We start from the raw sequence: 21,366 nt of genomic DNA, 5'->3' as shown, positions 1-21,366 counted from the left end.
CAGCTGTAACTGTTAAAAGGGCTCTTGTGTTTATTGCAAAGATGCAAGTTTTGAAAGCTTTTTGCTCTTCATGGAGTGGATAAATGTGTTTATAAAGACTAATGTTTTGAGATTTTAAAGATTTTAGAGCTAAATTAGATTGAAGCTAGTTTCAGTTAAAAAATGGAAAAGAATCTCAAGATAGATTGTGTATATTATGGCATAAGCATTTTGTTTAGTAAGAAAAAGTCTAGAAAGGATACAGGTGCTGATATAAATCTCTGGCAATGTGATCTTGTGCAGTAGCAGAAATAAGAATTCATCAGCTTTGTGATTTTCCCAAAATGCTTTGTGAAAGCATTTCATTTTAACTGATGAGCTAGCTCCAGAATCACCCAGGCTTTCAGAATGGGGATGGTAAGCTCTAATGAATGATACACACTGGTCAAATAACACAGGGAGCTTAGTTTGCAGATCCCTCCCTATGCCTCTAGTTTGGACAGTATTCTAGTAAAAGGGGTATAGAATAGAGGCATCTGATAAAAGAGACTAGAAATCACCACTTTGTTATTGCCACAGTATTGTTCTTTTATGTATTGATCTCATTGTCAAATTCATGAAGGCTTGCACATAAGGTTCCAGGCAACGCCTGTGCGTGTCACATGGACTTGGCACCACTGGTGAAAACTCCCTCTTATCAGTTGAGAACAGAATTTCCCGAGTAATAAAAATTGTGGGAAGAATTTGTGTGTGTGTGTGTGTGTGTGTGTGTGTGTGTGTGTTGTTATTTTAAAAAGTTCCTAAGATGTTTTCCAGAATGGCTGTTAAGGGCCAAATTGTGTCCCCCTAAAACTCAAATGTTGAAGTCCTAACCTCCAGTACCTCAGAATGTAACCATATTGGGAGATAAGTTGTTTTAAGGGGTAATAGATGAGTTTAAAGTAAGTCCATTTTAGGGTGAGGTCTAATCCAATATGACTGGTGTCCTTGTGAGAAGCAACGCCAGAAGCATGCGTGCACAGGGGGTGAGCATGTGAAGAAGCTGCAAGAGGAAGGCCATCTGTGAGCCACGGAGAGGCCTCAGTGAACCAAACCTGCCAGCATCTTGATCTTGATCTTGGACTTCCAACCTCCAGATCTGAGAAAAGGAAATTCTTTTGTGTAAGCCACTCATCTGTGGTATTTTGTTATGGCAGCCCTAGCAAACTACTACAGAGGCTATGTCACTTTACGTTCATGGCAGCAGCGTATAAGACCTGATTTCTTAACATCTTTATCAGCATTTGGTATTGTTACCGTTATGTAACTTTCATAGGTGAGGTGATACTTATTGTGGCTTTAATTTGCATTTCCCTAATAGCTAATGACGTTGAATATATTTTCATGTGCTTATTTACCATCTCTATATCATCTTTGGTGAAATGTCTTTTCATGTCTTTTATCAATTTTCTGATTGGGCTGTTTGGTTTTTTTATTACTGTTTGAATTTTGGGAGTTCTTTACGTAATCTAGATACGAGTTCTTTGTCAAGGATGTGGTTTGTAAACATTTTTCTCCCAGTTTGTAGCTTGTCTTGACTTTTTTTTTTTTTTTTTTGAGACAGAGTCTTGCTTTGTCGCCAGGCTGGAGTACAGTGGCTCAATCTCGGCTCACTGTGGCCTCCGCCTGCCAGGTTCAAGCAATTTCCTGCCTCAGCCTCCCATAGCTGGGATTACAGGCACATTTCACCACGCCTGGCTAATTTTTGTATTTTTAGTAGACACTGGGTTTCACCATATTGGCCTGGGTGGTCTCTCTCTTTTGAACTTGTGATCCACCCACCTTGGCCTCCCAAAATGCTGGAGATTACAGGTGTGAGAACCATGCCCGGTCGCCTTTACCCTTTTAACAGTGTCTTGTGCAGAACAAAAGTTTTTAATTTTGGTGAACTCCAGTTTATTGTTTTTTTTTTTTTTTCCTTTATTGATTGTGCTTTTGGTGTTATTTATATCTAAGAACTCTTTAGCCTCGGTCTTAAACATATTCTTCCATGTTTTTCTCCATCTTTGTGTCTAAGATAGGAAGTTTAAGTTGTTTTCACCTGTGTCTGTCTAGTTGTCCCAGCACCATTTGTTGAAAACACTTTCTTCGTTGAATAGCTTTTCTATACCATTGCCAAAATCCAGTTGGCTCTGCTTGTGTGGGTGTTTTTCTAGGGTCTCTATTCTGTTCCACTGGTCTTGTTTGTTATCTCTCTGCCAATAACACATTGCCATAATTACATAAATCTTAATATCAGATAGAGTGATTCTTCCCACTTTATTCATTTTCACAATTGTTTTAGCTATTCTAGTTCTTTTGCCTTCCTGTGTACATTCTAGAATTAGCTAATCTGTTTCTAAAAAAAAAAACCTTGCTCGGACTTTGATACAGAATGTGTTAAGCCCTTGATTAGTCTGGAGAGAATTGATGTTGAGTCTTCCAATCCATGAACACGTACATCTCTCTATTTATTCAAATCTTTGATTTCTTTCATCTGCATTTTGCTTTTCAGCATATAAGTTCTGTACATATTTAATTAGACTTATACCCAAGTATTTCATTTTTAGTGATTGCAAGTGGTACTATAAGCTTTCATTGTTCATAACTAGTGTATAGAAATAGAATGGATTTGTATATGCTGACCTTTTATGCTACAAATTCACTGAACTTATAGTTTTAGGAAATGTTTTGGTAGATTATGTTATCTGCAAGTGGGTACAGTTTTATTTTTTCCTTTCTAATCTGTATGCCATTTATTCATTTATTTTCTGTTCTTTATTTTTATTTTTTATTTATTTATTTATTTTGAGATGGAGTCTCGCTCTGTCACCCGGGCTGGGGTGCAGTGGCGCGATCTCGGCTCACTGCAAGCTCCACCTCCCGGGTTCACGCCATTCTCCTGCCTCAGCCTCCCGAATAGCTGGGACTACCGGCGCCCGCCACCACGCCCGGCTAATTTTTTTGTATTTTTAGTAGAGACGGGGTTTCACCGTGTTAGCCAGGATGGTCTCAATCTCCTGACCTCGTGATCCACCTGCCTCAGCCTCCCAAAGTGCTGGGATTACAGGCATGAGCCACTGCGCCTGGCCTATTTTCTGTTCTTTCTGTGCTGACTGGTGAGGACATTCAGTGTTATATTAACTGAGAATAGTAGAGTGGATATTCTTGCCTTTTTCCCAACATTAGGGAGAAAGCATTCAGCCTTTCACCATTAAGTATCACGTTAGCTGTAGATATTTTTGTAGATCTTCTTTATCAGGTTCAGGAAGATCCTGTCTGTTTTCTAGTTTGCTGAGAGTTTTTATCATGGATGAGTATTGGATTTTGGCAAATGCTTTTCCTGCTTCAGTTGATATGATCGTATGATTTTTCCTTTTTAGCTTGTTAATATGGTGGGTTATACGGATTTTTAAATATTGAACCAGCCTTGCATTCCCTGAATAAATGCACTTGGTCATGTTGTATAATGTTAAATATATTATTGGATTTAACTTGCTAATATTTTATTGAAGTTTTGTACTCCTCTGTGCATGAGGGATATTGGTGTGTAGTTTTTCTTTTTTCTGTACTGTCTTTGTCTGGTTTTGGTATCACAGTTAACATTAGCCTTATAAAATGAGATGGAAAGTGTTCCTTCCTCTTCTATTTTTTGGAAGAGATTATGTATAATTGATGTTAAATTTTCTTTAAATGTTTGGTAGCATCTGAGCATAGATGATTTTTTTGAGAATTTTTAAACTACAAATTTAACAATTATAGGTCTATTCAAATTATCTATTTTATATTGGGTGAGTTTTGGTAGTTTATGCTTTTTAAGAAATTCATTGCCTCTAAATTATTACCACATTTGTGTATGAAGAGTTATAATGATTTTTTAGATTTTCTTTTTATGTCTTTGGGGATGGTAGTAAAATCTCTGTTTCACTACTGATGTTTGTAATTTGCATCATTTTTTTCTTTGTCAGTCTCACAAGAGGTTTTCAATTTCATCAAAATTTTCGAAGAACCAGCTTTTTGTTTCATTGATTTTTCTCTGGTTTTCTGTTTTGCACTTTATTGACATCTGCTCTTTATTATTTCTGTTTTCCTGCTTGCTTTAGGTTTATTATGTTCTTTTTCTGATTCTTAAGATTGGAGCTCAGATTATTTATTTTTTACTTTTTTCCTATTCTAATATAAACACTTATGCTATAAATTTCCTTCTCAGCACGGCATTCATTGTGCCCACAGATTTCAAATGTTGTATTCATATTTTCCTACAGTTTAATGTATTTTAAAATTTATCTTGAAACGTCTTCATTGACCCATTAAGAAGTATGGTGTTTAATTTCCAATGCTTGTTGGTTTTTCTGTTATTCTGGCATTAATTTCTAGTTTTATTTCATCATAATCAGGGAACACACACAGTATCATTTTGATTATTTTAATTTGTTGAGTTTTATTTGGTTTATGGTCCAGGATATGGTCTGTCTTAGTGAATGTTCCATGGGCTCTAAAAAATAATTCTGCTATTGTTTAGTGGTTTTGGTGATATTATTCTTTATCCTTGCACCAATAGAAAGACCATCTAATCATGTAGTTTCCGCTCTGTGAACATGATAACTGCTGAGTTTTGGGAGAGACAAGGGAACCTGGGGCCATATGCTGACTGAGGTTGCCAAAAGGCGTGGTTTGAACCAGCCAATTAAAGCACCTCCCCCATTTTGAAACTTGCCTTGCGGACTCAAGTAGATCTAACCAAAACCTGTCTTGACTACGCCAGAAGTCAGAGAAATTGGGTGGGGCAAAGTGAAAGATTATAAAAATTTTGTGAAAAATGTTGAGAAGCATGGTATGAAGTTATCTTTAAAGTATCTTGCATAAATGAACAACACATTAAATACCAATGTTCTCGACATTGTTTTAGGCCTCCACAATAATCCTTGCTAGTCACTTTTGTTGCCATTTAGGAAATGAGAACATTGTGGATGCTGGTTACACAAATGTATTATAAGACTGAAATTCACAGAAAGTAGGCTAGATGGAGAACAAGCTCGGGAGTTACAAGATCTAGGTTCAGGTCTAAAGCCCTCATCATCTATAACCTCAGGCTGCTCACTCAAGAACGTGATTTCAACATATTTGAAAGGAAAAATGTAGTTTTCAACTAAAGGTAAAGTGGAAGACATTTCAGATTATCCCAGCTCTCCCTCAAATAGAATATGCCATTGTCTTTTTGTGGATGGCTCTGTCCTGGTCTCGTCTAGGGATTATGTTTCACTGCCTGAGACATGTAATCTATACCTCTACATAATTGCAGGGCAAAGGATAGTGGAGGTTTCAGCCAATGTAGAGTAATCCAAGTGTGTGCCAATAACATTGTATCATAAGTATAGCCAACCAAAATAGGTAAGAGAGAAGCTAAACAAAGATCAAATACCTTGCTCGTTCTGGTCATTTAGTTTGTATTTAGAAAAATGTATTTAAACTGTGATATTATATCGTTTTTGACAAGTACAGTTTGAGATAACCCTGATGATGTTGTGAAAGTAAAGTATGCTGATAATGGCTTTCCTTATTATTATTATTCCTGAAGTCATTTTCTTGACAGACTCAGAACTTTCAGACCCTTTCCTCCTACTTTCTCTGCTTAGTCCTTCTCCTTTTTCTTTTTAAGGTTAAATTTTAAGGTTAAATGACTGCTGATGGCGTGTGCAATTGTTAATCATTTCCATCATCCCCAACAAGCAGCATTTGATAGGTATTGAGACCTTCCTTTATGAAGTTCGTTGTAGTTGGGAAGGTTTTGATGGTTAATTTTGTGTGTCAACTTGACTGGCCACAGGATACCCAGATTAAACATTATTTTGAGGTGTGCCTGTGAGAGTGTTTCCAGAAGAGATTAGCATTTGAACCTGTGGATTCAGTAAAGTGATTGTCCTTCACAGTGTGTGTGGGCATCACCTAATCCATTGAAGCCATGAATAGAGCAAAAGGCAGATGAAGGAGGAATTTGCCCCTTTTTCCCTGCCTCATCACTTGAACTGGAACATGTCATCTCATCTTCTCTTGCCTGAGACTGGTATTTACACCACTGGGTCCTCTGACTCTCAGGCCTTTGGACTCAGACTGAATTAAACCACTGGCATCTCTGGAACTCCAGCTTACGGACAGCAAGCAGTTCTCAGCCTCTATAATGAGCCAATTCCTTATAATAAATCTTTTATATACATCATATATATACATCATATATACACACATCATATATATACATATATATACATCGTATATACATCATATATATGAGATTTATATATATATATATCTCATATATATATATATGCTACTGGTTCTGATTCTCTGGAGAAACCTGACTAATAGAGATTTTGGTATTGAGAGTGCTTCTAGAGGAATAGAATTTTAAGGATGAGTTTTCAGAATTGCTTCCGGAGTTCCCAGAATTGACTCTCTAACCTGATTAGATTTAAAGATGTTAATGACTACTTCCAGTAATAAATAAAGCATTGATAGTGTATGGCATGAACTGTTTATGGAGATATGCAAAGTTTCTCCACTGGGTACTCCTAGTCCATCACTTACAAGGAAGCAAGGAGCTAATTGACTATGTATATGATACTTTCAATTATTTTTGGAAAACTAAGGAAAATAATGATGTTAGTTGGTTGTTCCTATGTTGCTAGACAGAGTAGTGAAAGAAAAGGATGAGCTCAGGGATACAAAATCTCAGCTTAGGCACTACATAACTGTCTCAAGAGCTTCTATGTTTGACCTGAAGGGGACTCTTACCTCCTGTAGCTGTACGGCTGAAATTGCTGAAAATCAAAGGCAGAACCTCATCCTGTGACTGGCCGAGTACACTGCAAGTTGAATTCCCAGCTTTGCATGGTATGTTGTATTGAAGTGAGGGCATTAAATGAAAAAGCATGGGATCCTATACATTGGGACGTGGCTGTGTGGCAAGACCCTGATGAAGCTGGGGACATTGAGTCCCTCATTCTTACAGCATTCTTTACAAGTAGAAGAGGTCTTCCTAGCCCCCACAGAAGTGGTCCCCTCAACTCCAGAAGCAGCAGCCTCCCCATGCTCAATACAGTGGCACCCTCACCCCCAGTGGTATTAACCCTGAATTGCCTGAGAAAATAGTAATTGCCTTCCCTGAGACAGTGGCCTAGTGAAACAATGCTGATTCTCGGGACCCACCCTCAACACCCTTATTTTCTTCTAGACCTACAACTAGACTCAAGTCCCAGCAGGCCCCTAAGGGTGAGGTAGAAAGTATGACCCATGAGGAGGTGCACTACACTCCAAATGAGCTACTTGAGTTTTCTAATTCATACACACAGAAATCCAGGAGAGATGTATGGGAATGGATAATAAGAGTGTAGGGTGATAACGGAAGGAACATAAAATTGGATCAAGCTGAATTTATTGACATGGGCTCACTAAGCAGAGTTTCTGCATTTAATGTTGCAGCTCAACTCAAGGAGTTAGAATGAGCTCTAACAATTAATTTGATTGTTTGGCTAAAACATTAATCAAAAGGTGGTTCACCGTGAATGAATTGGAAATACCAAAAATGCCTTGGTTTAATGTAGAGGAAGAGATCCAAAGGCATAGGGATATTAGAATGTTAGAGTGAATTAGTCATTTAAGACATTCTCACACTGAGAAGTACAGAAGACATATCTTTCAGCAATACTGGAACAAATAAATTTGTGAAGTAAGTTCTGGCATCTTTGAAGAGTTCTCTGATTGCTCTACTCTCCATACGCCAGACCTCATATTGGGAACCGCAGTCACTGAATTGGGAAACCTAAATGCAGGAGGAGTAATTGGATCTTGGGGTAGCAGAGGCCAAGGCAAGTTGGGCGTAGTTACATTAGAGGGCATCAGAGTCTAAGCAGTAATCAGAATAGTCTGATTTGTGTAGACCTGTGGCATTAGCTAATTGTTTATAGTGCTCTTAGAAGGGAAACAAATAGAAAGTCTACTACATTTTTTACCTGTTTAAGCAGAAAAGTTCTAGGTCAAGTGAACAAAAGTCTAACCTGAATCATAAAAACAGAGTCATGGCTCCTCAATGGATTACCAGACTTGAGCCAATTTACAGACCCAGAGCCCCTTAAATGAAAGGGAGTCCAGGTCCTTTTGAGGGAGGAGACTGGTACCCTATCAAAAATGTATACCATTAATCTTTCTCCAAGCCCTGCACAAAGAAACCTACTGCCTTTTACTGGGGTAAAAATCACCAGGGAAAATAATCAGATATTTGGGGGATTACTGGACACTGGTTTTGAAATTACACTGATTCTGGGAGTCCCAAAATATCACTTTGACCTACCAGTCTGAGTAGGGGCTTATGAAAATCAGGTGATCAATGGAGTTGTAGATCAGGGTCATCTCACAGTGGGTCCAGTGGGTCCCCAGATCCATCCAGTGGTCTTCCCAGTTCCAGTTGCATAGCTGGAATAGGCATATGCCATTAGTAGCTGAAAGAATCCCACATTGGTTCCCTGACCTGTGGAGTGAGGGTTGCTATGGTGCGAAAGGCCAAGTTGAAGCCATTAGAACTGCCTCTACCTAGGGAAATAGTAAATAAAAACAATACTTCATTCCCTGAGGGATTGCCAAGATTCACACCACCATCAAGAACTTGAAGGATGCAGGGATAGTGATTCCCCCCACATCACCATTCAACTCTCGTATTTGGCCTGTCCAGAAGACAGATAGATCTTGGAGAATGATGGAGGATTATCGCAAGCTTAACCAGGTGATACTTACAGTTGCAGCTGCAGTATCAGATATCGTTTCATTGCTTAAGCAAATTAACTCATTCTCTGGTACTTGGTATACATCTATTGATCTATTAAATCCCTTTTTCTCCATACCTGTTCATAAGATTCACCAGAAGCAGTTTGCTTTCACCTGGCAATGTCATTAATGCACTTTCACTGTCCTAACTAAAGGGTAGGTGTATTAATCCATTTTCAACTGCTATAAAGAGCTACCTGAGGCTGGGTAACTTATAAAGGAAAGGGGTTTTTGGTCTGCATTTTGGTCAAAGCCATTCAACAAGTTACTAGGAAGTTCTAAACTTTCCCCTGTCTTTCTATCTTCTTCTGAGCCCTCCTAACTGTTCCAAGTTCTGCCTGTTACTGAGTTCCAAAGTCACTTCCACATTTTCAAGTATCTTTATAGCAGTGCCCCAAATTGCCAGTATCAATCTTCTGTAGTAGTCAACTTTCACACTGCTATAAAGAACTACTGAGAGTGTGTAATTTACAAAGAAAAGAGGTTTACTTGACTCAGTTCCTGTGTTAGTCTTTTCTCATGCTGCCAATAAAGACATACCTGAGACTGAGTAATTTATAAAGGAAACAGGTTTAATTGATTCACAGTTCGGCATAGCTGAGGAGGCCTCAGGAAACTTACAGTCATGGAGGAAGGGGAAGCAAACATGCCCTTCTTCACATGGTGTCAGGAAAGAGAAGTGTCAACCAAAAGGGGGAAAAGCCCCTTATAAAACCATCAGATCTCATGAAAACTCACAAGAACAGTAACATGGGGGTAACCAACCCCATGATTCAATTACCTCCCACTGGGTCCCTCCCATGACATGTGGGGATTATGGGAACTACAATTCAAGATGAGATTTGGGAGGAGACACAGCCAAATTTTATTAGTTCTGCATGGTTGGGGAGGCCTCAGGAAACTTAGAATCATGGTGGAAGGCAAAGGGGAAGCAAGTCACATCTTACATGGCAGTAGGGAGCAGGGAAAAGTGCACCATTTTTAAACCATCAGATCTCGTGAGAACTACCTTACTATAATGAGAATAGCATGGGGGAAACTGCCCCTATGATCCAATCACCTCCCATCAGGTCCCTCCCTTAATGTGTGAGGATTACGATTTGAGATGAGATTTGGGTGGGGACACAGAGCCAAACCATATCAGTGGGTCAACTTGCCAGACTTATGTTATAATTTAGTTCTCAGTGATCTTGACTGACTTTCTCTTCTTCAGGATATCACAGTGGCTCATTACATTGATGACTTATGATGATTGGACTTCATGAGCATGAAGTAGCAACTATTCTAGACTTATTGGTAAGAAATTTGTACATCAGAGGGTAGGAAATAAATCTGATGGAAATTCAGGGATTTCTCCCTTGGTGAAACTTCTAGGATGCAGTGATGTGGCTCATGTTGAGATATCTCTTCTAAGGTGAAGGATATGTTGTTGCATCTTGCACCTGAAAGAGACACAATGCCTAGTAGGTCTCTTTGGATTTTGAAGGACCATATTACTTATTTGGGTGTATTACTCTGGCCCATTTACAAGTGAACTGAAAAGTTGCTGGTTTTGAGTGTGGCCCAGAACAAGACAAGGCTCTGCAACAGGTCCAGGCTGCTGTGCAAGCTGCTCTGGTACTTGGGCCATATGGAGCGTGAAATATCAGTGGCAGATAAGGATGCTGTTTGGAGCCTTTGGCAGACTCCCTTAGGTGAATCATAGGACAAGTCTTTAGGATTTTGGAGTAAGGCCCTGCCCCATCATCCACAAATAACTACTATTCTTATGATAAACAACTCTTGGTGTGCTCCTGGGCCTATTAGAGACTGACTACTTAATTACGGGTCACTAAGTTAACTGGACCTGAGCCCGCCCACCACGAACTGGGTGTTTTCTGGCTCCCCAAACCATAATATTGGGTATGCCAGCAATACTCCATCATCAAATGGAAGTGGTATATACATGATCAGGCCTGAGCAGGCCTAAAGTCACAGGTAGTTTACATGAAAAGTGGCCCAGATGCCCACTCCAGCTAAACTGCCTTCTCTCTCCCAGTCTACACTTACAGCCTCACTGGGAGCTCCCTGTAATCAATGGTCAGAGGAAGAGAAGACTTAGGTCTGGTTTACAGATGGTTCTGCACTATATGCAGGCACTACCTGAAATTAGACAGCTGCAGCCCTAAAACCCCACTATGGAACATCCCTGAAGGATGGTGATAAAGGGAACCCCCACAGTGGGCTGAACTTTGAGAAGTGCACCTGATTGTTTACTTTGCTTGTAACAGAAAATGGCTAAACATGTGGTTGTATACTGATGTATGGGCTGTGGCCAATGGTTTCACTGGATGCTCAGGGATTTGGAAGGAACATGATTGGAAAATTGGTGGCAAAAAATATTTGCAGAAGAGCTATATGTATAGACTTCTCCTGTGTCCCATGTGAATACTGACCTTAGCAGGGGAAAATCCTGACTCCTAAGGCAAAATGGGACAACTGCTTTGCAATGGAAATAAGGAAGAAAACATGTCTGGAATACAGGAGATCCTTTAGAGCATCTCTTAGATTACATGTTCTGTGTTTAAGGTCAATGAAACTATAACAACCCAGTCTAGGGAGGAGTACTAAGGGAGCAGATCCTTCAGAAATGAAGGTTTTGGCCACACCACCTGATAAACAATCATGACCAGCTGAGGTGTTGCTAAAAGCAAAGGGAACACGGAATAGGTAGTGAAAGATGGTATTACAGATACCAGCTACAACCACGTGACTGCTTACAGAAATAAGGACTGTAATTTTCATGAGTACTTCCTCCTTATTTTGCCATGAATACATTTGTGTCTGTGTGCATCTTTGTTTTCTTTCCTCTCTTATTCCCTTATCACGTAGCACAAGATATATTCATTGTATAGCCATAGTGTTTAAGTACAGTTGTTCCTTGGTATCCATGGAGGATTGCTTCCAGGACCTCCTGCTGATACCAAAATTCACAGATGCTCAAGTCCCTTATATAAAGTGGTATAGTATTTGCATATGACCTATGTACATCATCCCATGTACTTTAAATCATCTCTAGGTTACTTATAACACCTAATACTATGTAAATGCTATAGAAACAATTGGTATCCCATATTGTTTAGGGAGTAATGACAGGGAAAAAGTCTGTACATGTTCAGTAAAGATGCAATCATCCATTTTTTAATGAATACTTTCAATCTGCAATTGGTTGAATCTGTGGATTTGAAACTCACATATATAGAGGATTGATGTTTATTTTATATCATAATATTTAAGTCAAGGGATATCAAGGAGAAGAGTACACACCGCTCAAGGACTTTACCTCCTTTTTTGGGAAAAAGGTAATTGCCAATTTTTGTTTTATGCAGGGTAATTGTATCATGTTAGGTGGAATTATGACATTGTTGTTTTCTTTATTTGGAGATTAAAGTACGGTTTAGAAGATGCGTATGGATGCCAAGTTGGCACGGTGTAGACTTGAGATGGTTAATTTTATATGTCAGCTTGACTGGCGACAGGGCGCCCAGATTAAACATTATTTCTGAATGTGTTTGTGAGAGTGTTTTGGAAGAGGTTAGCATTTGATCGTGTGAACTCAGTAAAGTCGATTGCCCTCCCCAGTGTGTGTGGGCATCATCTAATTCACTGAGGTACTGAATAGAGCAAAAGGCAGAGGAAGGAGGAATTTGCCCCATTTTCCCTGCCTCGCTGTTTGAACTGGAGCATCTCATCTCATCTTCTCTGGCCTGGGACTGGAATTTATAGCATCGGCTTCTCTGACTCTCAGACCTCTGAACTTGGACTGAATTATACCCCTGGCTTTCCCAGGTCTCCATCTCACAGATGACAGACTGTGGGATTTGTCAGCCTCCATAATCATATGAGCCAATTCCTCATAATACCCCCACCTCTTTCTCTCTCCACAGATAGATCAATTAATAGATAGATCTTTTAATTATTTGTTCCAATTTTTAAAAAATTTAAAAATGGATGCACACCCCTGATAGATATTTTAATATATAATTTCCATATATGTATGACTACACTCATAGCATATGTTATAAAACACACAAAAAATAAAGATCAAATATTTTCAGAAGATGTTTGTTAATGTAACAAACTTCTTCATACTCAGATATTTTAATAATAATGTGATTTAAAATGTTACATTATTTATAAAAAGACATTGTCTTAATACTTTGTGATATGTGTTTTGAAAATCTGTTTCTTTGCTCAGTTTGATATGATATTTGATTTCAATGGCTGTAATAGCTTAAAAAAAATTCTGGTCCAAATAGAAAAAAAAGCACTTATACATATATAAAATATATACATACACACACAGATACACACACATACATATATACATGTATGTGTGTATATACATATTACATGTATATATGTGTGTATATACACACATGTAATATATACACATATATGTAAGAGCTAGTTACATATATGTGTGTAATATCCATATATACATACATATGTGTATATATGTGTATGTATATATGTGTATGTGTGTATATATACTATTATGTACACTTACATACACTTATTTTTTGTATACACATATACAAAAATCATTTATTATTATATATATACATATATACATACACATACACACATACGCACATCCCATTGCCCAATTATTTAAATGTTTTTGTTAAAATGTCCATAGAACATTTCCATCTACCCTGGTATAAAACAGTTTCTGTAAACTAGAAATTTTTACATAAAAATTGCTTTCAGAATAAATGGAAGTAGTCATTTTAAGTATAACCTTTAAAGAGGTTAGAAAGTTCTTTTAAATTTTATAAGTATGTAAATATGAGAGAATTCATAAATGACTAATTTATTTCAGCAATCAAAACATTTAAAATTGATGGTAATGGCCGGGCGCAGTGGCTGACATCGTGATCCATCCGCCTCAGCAAAAGCAAAATTAGCTGGGTGTGGTGGCGTGCACCTGTAGTCCCAGCTACCCAGGAGGCTGAGGCAGGAGAATCGCTTGAACCCGGGAGGCAGAGGTTGCAGTGAGCCAAGTTCGCACCACTGCACTCCAGCCTGGCAACAGAGCAAGACTCCGTCTCAAAATACATAAATAAATAAATAAATAAATAAATAAATAAATAGTAATATTTTCAAAAACCCATCTTAAAACCCCATAACAGGTGTTCTTTCCAAAAAAGTTTCTTTTTACCCATTGGGAAAACATCATGTTTACCTTGAAGGTGTTTATTTTTAGGAAATTGTTTGCTAGGTAACATACTCCTGCCAGTACTTATCAAAGAATAAACAGCAAAGTGGGAAACTTCACTTTGTGTAAAGGGAAAAATGAATAGTATTTTGAATGTGACAACTCTTGAGTATTTTGACAGATGATAGCAGTAAAAACAAGCGATCGTAATTATTACTCCTGTCGTTTTATGGTATTACTAAGATCATACTACTTATTGGTTTTTATTTTATAAACTAAACCACACTGATATCATCATAGACTGCATTATGTTAAACAGGTATGAACAAATGCATCTTGCACATTAGCAACCCCTTCATTCCATGTATTGCTGTCCTACTCACCAGTATACTAGATGAATATCTCATCTTCCATACATGATACACAACCCTCTGACATACAGACCCAGTGAGGGTGCCACTGTCATTTCATGATATAAAATATTAGTAAATTTTAGCAAAAGCTTATTTTCATATATTTCAAGACAAAAATACAAGCAAATATTTATTTTTTCCTCCTGGTTTACATATTACCCACCAAAGTAACCACAATATCAAGCATTGTAAATATACTATCTTTTACCTTTACTGATAGACATAGTATTTCCTTTTTACTGATGTGGCAAACAGTGGCTCTTGCATCCTATTATGTTTGCATTCCTCAAGATAATTAATGCTAGCTGCTATAATCAACAATCTTCAATTCCAGGGGCTTAATATATTTTTTTCGTGTGTGTTTGGTTTGGTGGCTCTCTCTGGGCATTTCTCCTTCCAGTAGCTACTTAAGAATAAAGTCTCCTTTACACTGTGGCTCTACCACCTTTAACATGTGTTTTCAGCCTGTTTTGCGGTCATCCAGCCAGCAGGTAGGGAAATGAGGGAGCCCCTGGGCTTCAGGCTGAAAGTGACACATCACTAATGTTTATGGTCTCTGGACAAGTGATAGTTACATGGTCCTACCCAGATGAAAGGGTGCTGGGAAAAAGGGTGCTGGGAAAGTTCACCTACAGGGAAGAAATAGGTGAGGTGGGCAGAACCTACCAGAATCTCTGCCACAGTTCCAAAGCATGAACTGTTTGGAGGTGGATTTAGGTTTCAACCATGGTCTTTCTGATTACGATATCCATGCTTTTCTCTTCATGCTACATTGTCAGTGCAAGGCAAAAGGAAGAACCCATGAAAAGACTAACTGCCTCTTCACGCTGCACTTCGTAGGGGCACAGCTTGATGAAAATGAGATCTGTCTTTAGCTTTGCCCATTCATAAACTTTACTAATTTTTAGTTCCCCAAGGATTGTTTAATACTATGTTTGCAAAAATCATTTATAAGAAATGACATTTTAATAACTTTAAAAAACTTCTTGGGTTTATTGAATTTTTCTCCTTCCTATTCTAGAACAATTTAAGATGCTTTACTCTCTCTATACGTATATGATATACTATATATACTTTATACATAGTATACTGAAATTTATTACAGTATATATAGTAAATATATATAATTAAATTTACTATAGCATATATAATATGGTATACTATACATAGTATATACTATAGACTATATTTACTATACTATATAGTATATACTATATATTTACAGTATGCTGTATTTATATTTAATATATACTATATTTACTATATACTACATATAGTAAAGCATCTTAAGTTTTTATTATGTATAAATATATATACATATATATGACACAAAAAGATAAAATAAGTAAATTGATAAGATAATGAAGTAAAGCGCAAATAGGTTGAAGTTAAAACTGAGGTACAGCACAATATGTTAGCCATGAATCCTATACATAATAGAGCGGGCCATAAATTTGGTTCTGGTATTTTGTAACAAATTTACTTCTAAGAAATACAAGTAGCTATAAGGTGAAATGCATCTACAAAAAGAGTCAAATAATTTGCTTCCAAAACGTGCAACTACACCTCTTACTTAACCCAGAAAGAAATATATCCCATGGATCATTGACTCATTCACTCATCAATTTCATATTTATTAAGGGGCTATCATGTACCAGATACTGTTTTAGGTTTTGGAGATACTTCTGTGGTCCATACAAGACCCTGTCTTTACAAAGTTAAGGAAGAAAGATGATAAATAAAGAAGTAATTGTATAGTATGTTTGGGGATGATAAGCTCTGAAGGGAAAATAATGGCAAGGATGACTATATGTGCCAAGATGGAGTGGGGTTGGGTGGTCAGGAAAGGCCTTACTGATAAGATTACATTTGATCAGAGACCTGAAGGAAGTGATGGTGGTGGGTAGCTGAGGAGAAATCCAGAGTGTTCTAGGAACAATAAATCACAAGTGCATTGCTCCGGAAATATGTTTGGAGTATTTGAGAGATATTGGGAAGCCAAGGAGACACAGTCTCCTTGGGGATACCTGGGGAAGGAAGTACTGGGGATCTTGCGTTATGTAGTAATAGCAACCTTATGCTACACACAGTGTTCACATCATGTGATACAAGCATATTTCCGCTTGGTAATGTTGAATATGTAACAAATTTCGCTCTGGGGTTTTTTTTTTCTGGACTGTATTCAGACCACGGCATTATTATGATGTAAATGAATCCTTGATGAGATTTGGGCTTCCTGATCTCAATGCATTTCTTAATTACCTCTTAGAGGCTTTAGCACATAGTTATATTTTGTAAGTTGATTATACTAGCAATTTTTATGTATTTGGGTACAGATACATATTTAATAAAGCATTTAATTTGGCAAATATTGACTTTGCAGCTTACTTTCTGTGTGACTACAGACAAGACACAATCACTGAATCTCAATAAAAATTACATGTTTTTTTACAATAGCTGTCCTTTCTGCCTTACTAAGGTTTTATAGCGCTCTAACAAAATGATAAATCTGAAAGTATTTTGAGACTTCGATGTAAGACCATCACTTTTTCTGATCTTCCCATGTTTGACAAACACTCCCTGGCACTTTGCAAGGGTCTATAAATATTGACAAATTGGGGTCTCTGTCCTTAGGGAGAGTATAGCCTATTAGAAGAAACAGACAAGGAAACTACAAATGAGAAACACTCTGGTACCGAGAAGAAAGAAGGAGAGTCTGCATAGGAGAGGATTCAAAGTAAAGTTGAAGGACCATTTACTTCGCATAGGGAACAGAGTGTGCAAATGCTTGTCAGGTGAGAGGGTTTAGTACTTGTTTGTTTTTTGTAGGAAAAATGAATATGTAGTATGATTTGTGGATATTTTAGGAAGTATAGATAAGGTGAGGGTTAAGGGAGATTCACCATCAAGAAATTTTATTTTATAATGATGTAAGAAATCATCATTAAGAAATTTTATTTTGTAAAGATTTTAAATGGGGGTAGGTATTGCATGGTAAGATATACTCATTGGAAAGAATATGCTGGCAATAAAATGAAAAATTAGAAGGTGATATTGAGGAGTGAAGGCCCGTTGGAAGAATCTTACAGAAATTCAGGCAGGAAAAGAAGAGGGGTGAATTCAGATATCAGAAGAGAGAAAAGAGACAAGATAGAGAGAGATTTAGAAGGTATGACTGTTATTGATATTTGATTACGTGAAATGGAGGCAAAAAGATTGAACAGCATCTATGTGGCATTTCCCAGCTTCCTGATTTGAGCAGCTCAGTGGATACAGTATTCTTAACTTGAAACTTATAGTCCATTAGGGAGGGCAGTAGCTATTTGGAAAATCATATTTAAAGACTGCTTATTGAATAATTGGTACCAACCTTTAGATAACTATTTAGTGGTATTATAAAAACTCTGTTCTTTTTACCTTTATCAATGAAGTAGGTGGAAATAATATAAAAAGAGTGCTTTTTTAAAAAAATCAAGTATGTAGTTGAAAATATCTCAGTAATATAGCTAGAAAGGGATAATGTCAGAATTTTAATTCAGAATTATTTTTAATGTTTTACTTGAAGGGGACTGAGATGAACAAGATAAAGTGTTTAAAAGATAGATGTACAATCCACCATAGGTTGCATAAGTATAGATTAGTAGAAACCTAATTTATTATTAGCAATATTAGGTAATAATAATATGGCAATTAACACTTACGTACTGCTTTTGATTTTCAAGAAGTATTTTTCAAGTTTTTTTTTTTTATTTGAACTTTCAACAACTCTGTGAGTTAGGCCTTTTTCGTTTCATTTTACACATAAACAAATTGGGGGTTAGAGAGGTTAAGTGTGAGAACAAACTTTCTGATAACCAGGTGTTATGAATGGAATAAGCTGCTTGTTGGCCAGTCCTCGGCACTGAAGAACTGTAGACAAAGCTGGATGTCTACCTGCTAGAGATGTTCCACAGTGTGCAATAGCTCTAGCAGGAGGGAGTTAGGGGGAGATGAGATTTTGCATTCAATGATTAGAGGATCATAGAATACGAACCCTGACAAGAACCTGAGGCTAATGTAGTCTAACTTTTTCATTTTACAAGTGAGAAAACTGAGGCCCAGAAAGGTCAACTTGCTCAAGCTGATGCAAGCTCTGGAATCTAGCTGTAGGTCAGTGATTGCTAAACAGTCATTCTAAACTGAATGAGTCTATGAGAATCCTGGGGAAAGAAGGAAAACGAGAAGAAAAAAATGAGTGGCCCCAAATGGTTGACATAATATCCTTAATTATCACATTTTTTTAATCCATAGGGAGAACGAATGTTCTTGAGGAGAATAAAAGTAGTTGGCAAGTGGTATACGTTTTTTATGGTCAACAATATTTTTTAAAATTTATTTATTTTTTATTTTATTTTATTTTACTTATTTATTGATCTTTTAGTATTTACAAGAAACAGAGACTACAAAGAGGTGTAAGACATGGACCTTATACTGCAAGCTCTTCCAAGCAATATATGGTAGGCAGAATAATGGCCCCCAAAGATGTCCACACCCTAATCCTCAGAACCTGTGATTATGAGGCAGGAGAATAGGGTCTGAAGGCAGGGAACCTAAGACCGATTGGCTCTGACTTCCTAGAACTGAATCAAAAGGAAAACCCCACCTCTCCACACCCAAGTAACAAAACGATCAGAGGCTACTTCCTTTGCAACTCCCCCCTCCACCCTTTTCTGCCATTGCAGATGAAAAATGAAAGGACCTCCAATTGGTCTCCTCCTGCAACCAATCAGACTGGTTGCATGCCAAGTCTTCATGTGTAAATTTGTAACTTCACTTCAGCCTCCGATTGGTCACTTTGCACCACCAGTCAGACTGGTTGCTGGCCACTACTTCATTTACATAGGGTTTAAACCAAGTAAGCAACAGGAAACCTCTAGAGAGTATTTGAACCCCAGAAAATTCTGTAACAAGGTTCCTGAGCCACTTGCTCGAACCTGCTCAGTCTGTGGAGTGTACTTTTATTTTAATAAATCTGTGATTTTCTTTCATTGCTTTGTTTGTGCCTTTTGTCCAATTCTTTGTTCAAAACGCCAAGAACCTGGACACCCTCCACCGGTAACAATTATGCTACCTTTAATGGCAACAGTGACATTGTAGATGTGACTGAGGTTATGGAGCTTCACAGAAGAAGATTATGTTGTGGGCCCAATCTACTCATCATGTGAGTCCTTAAAGGTGGAGAAACTTTCTGATCTGTGGTCAGAAAGAGAGCAGGATACACAGCAATGACAGAATGGTCACAGAAACACACACCTGATATGAGAGGACTCAGCCAGCCACTGTTGGCTCTGAAGATGGGGGGAACAAAAAGGCTATCAACCAAAGAATATGGGAGACTTTTATAAGCTGGGAAAGGCAAGGAAACAAATTCTTCCCAGGAACCTCTAGAAAAGAATACAGGCCTGCTAATACCTTGATTTTAACCCACATAGAATTTTGTTGACTTCTGACTTACAGAACTGTAAAATAAAAAATTTATATTGTTTAGGCCACTAAGTGTGTGGCAATGTGTTATGTTAGCAATGGAAAACTAATATATAAGGTAAAAATAAACAACATATACATGGAAGCTTACCAATGATCAATATTCTCTAGGGTATACCAACCAGGGTTAAACATGAGGTCACATGAATAGTTATTTCCCATACTCTGTCGCCACCTTTAGTTGGTTGCAGAACCTCTGTTTTTTCTTAAAAGATCCTTTCCCCAACTGTTGCTGAAGATCCTCAAGATAGTAGAGGACCTCATAAATTTTCACAATCCCAAACCCTAGCTGCTACATAGAATCCACTCTTTTCCTTGTCTTAGATTTCCTCTGGTGATGTCTACTGTTCTCTAAATGCCTGGGAACTCCATTTACATGCCAGGCATTGCTGCAGCAGTGACTCTACTGCTGACTTTGTTTATAGCTTTCATCAAAGTGACTCTGATCCTCTGTGCCAGTGCAAGCCTTTCAGGTAAGCCTCAGGCCCATGTGGAGCTACCTCCTACTGGTAGCCACTGCTTGTCCTTTTGTGAAAGTTGAACTGCATTTCCAGATAAAGTTGGAAGAATTCACCTGCCCTGCTTTTGTGTTATATTCCCTTGAAAACAGTTCCAAAGCAAAGCTACCTTGTGTACACAAGGTCTCATACAGTTTTGTTGTTGCTGTTGTATTTTTCTGTGAAATAACTCTACAAGTTGTACTTAGAGTCCCCTCTCACTAGGACTCTGTTATTTCATAAGGGCTTGGCCAAAGGACATTGAGATGCAGACACAATGCTGACCCCCAAGCTATTCTTGTTAGTGGAAAATACCTTTGTGCTTTGATTTTATGTTTTCTTATAATGAATGACTTTCCAGGAATTCCTCCATGCCTTCCGTAAATACATCCCACCCCACTAAGCCAATAGATTCCTTCCTCACAACTGCAGAATCATACAAGAGGGAACATACTAAGTAACACATGGATGGATGGCTTTAATAGTTTAGAGGAGTGCAGGATCTGGCAGTTAGGATTCATGTAGGCTAAACTGGAGAAGGAAGAGACCGCCAGTGTATATTTCAGTGTGACTTCCCACTACCGTTCAGTACTTAATCTGGACAGAGAGATAATGGGCATTCAACAAATTCCTATGGAATTAATAATGAGGCAGGAATAACGATCTGGTAGAAACACTGGGGCCAAAGCATTGTTGACAATGAGTTGGAGGCTTATAAATTTGAGATGGAGGTAATAATTGAAATTACAAGGGAATGAAAACTTGAAGAGAAAAGAGAAATAATGGATATTCTAACCATCTTATTAATGAGTTTAATGTGTGGGACTAGCTATACATATATACCTCCTGGTGTATGTCTGCTGTGTAACTCAGACTATGTGGTACTTAGTTGTTTCTGTGTTTGGGCATTATCATTTCCAGT

The sequence above is a fragment of the Pongo pygmaeus genome, chromosome 10 (assembly GCF_028885625.2).
Source record: "Pongo pygmaeus isolate AG05252 chromosome 10, NHGRI_mPonPyg2-v2.0_pri, whole genome shotgun sequence".
Taxonomy (NCBI): domain Eukaryota; kingdom Metazoa; phylum Chordata; class Mammalia; order Primates; family Hominidae; genus Pongo; species Pongo pygmaeus.
The sequence above is the reverse complement of the archived record's forward strand: the minus strand, read 5'-3'. Positions refer to the sequence as shown.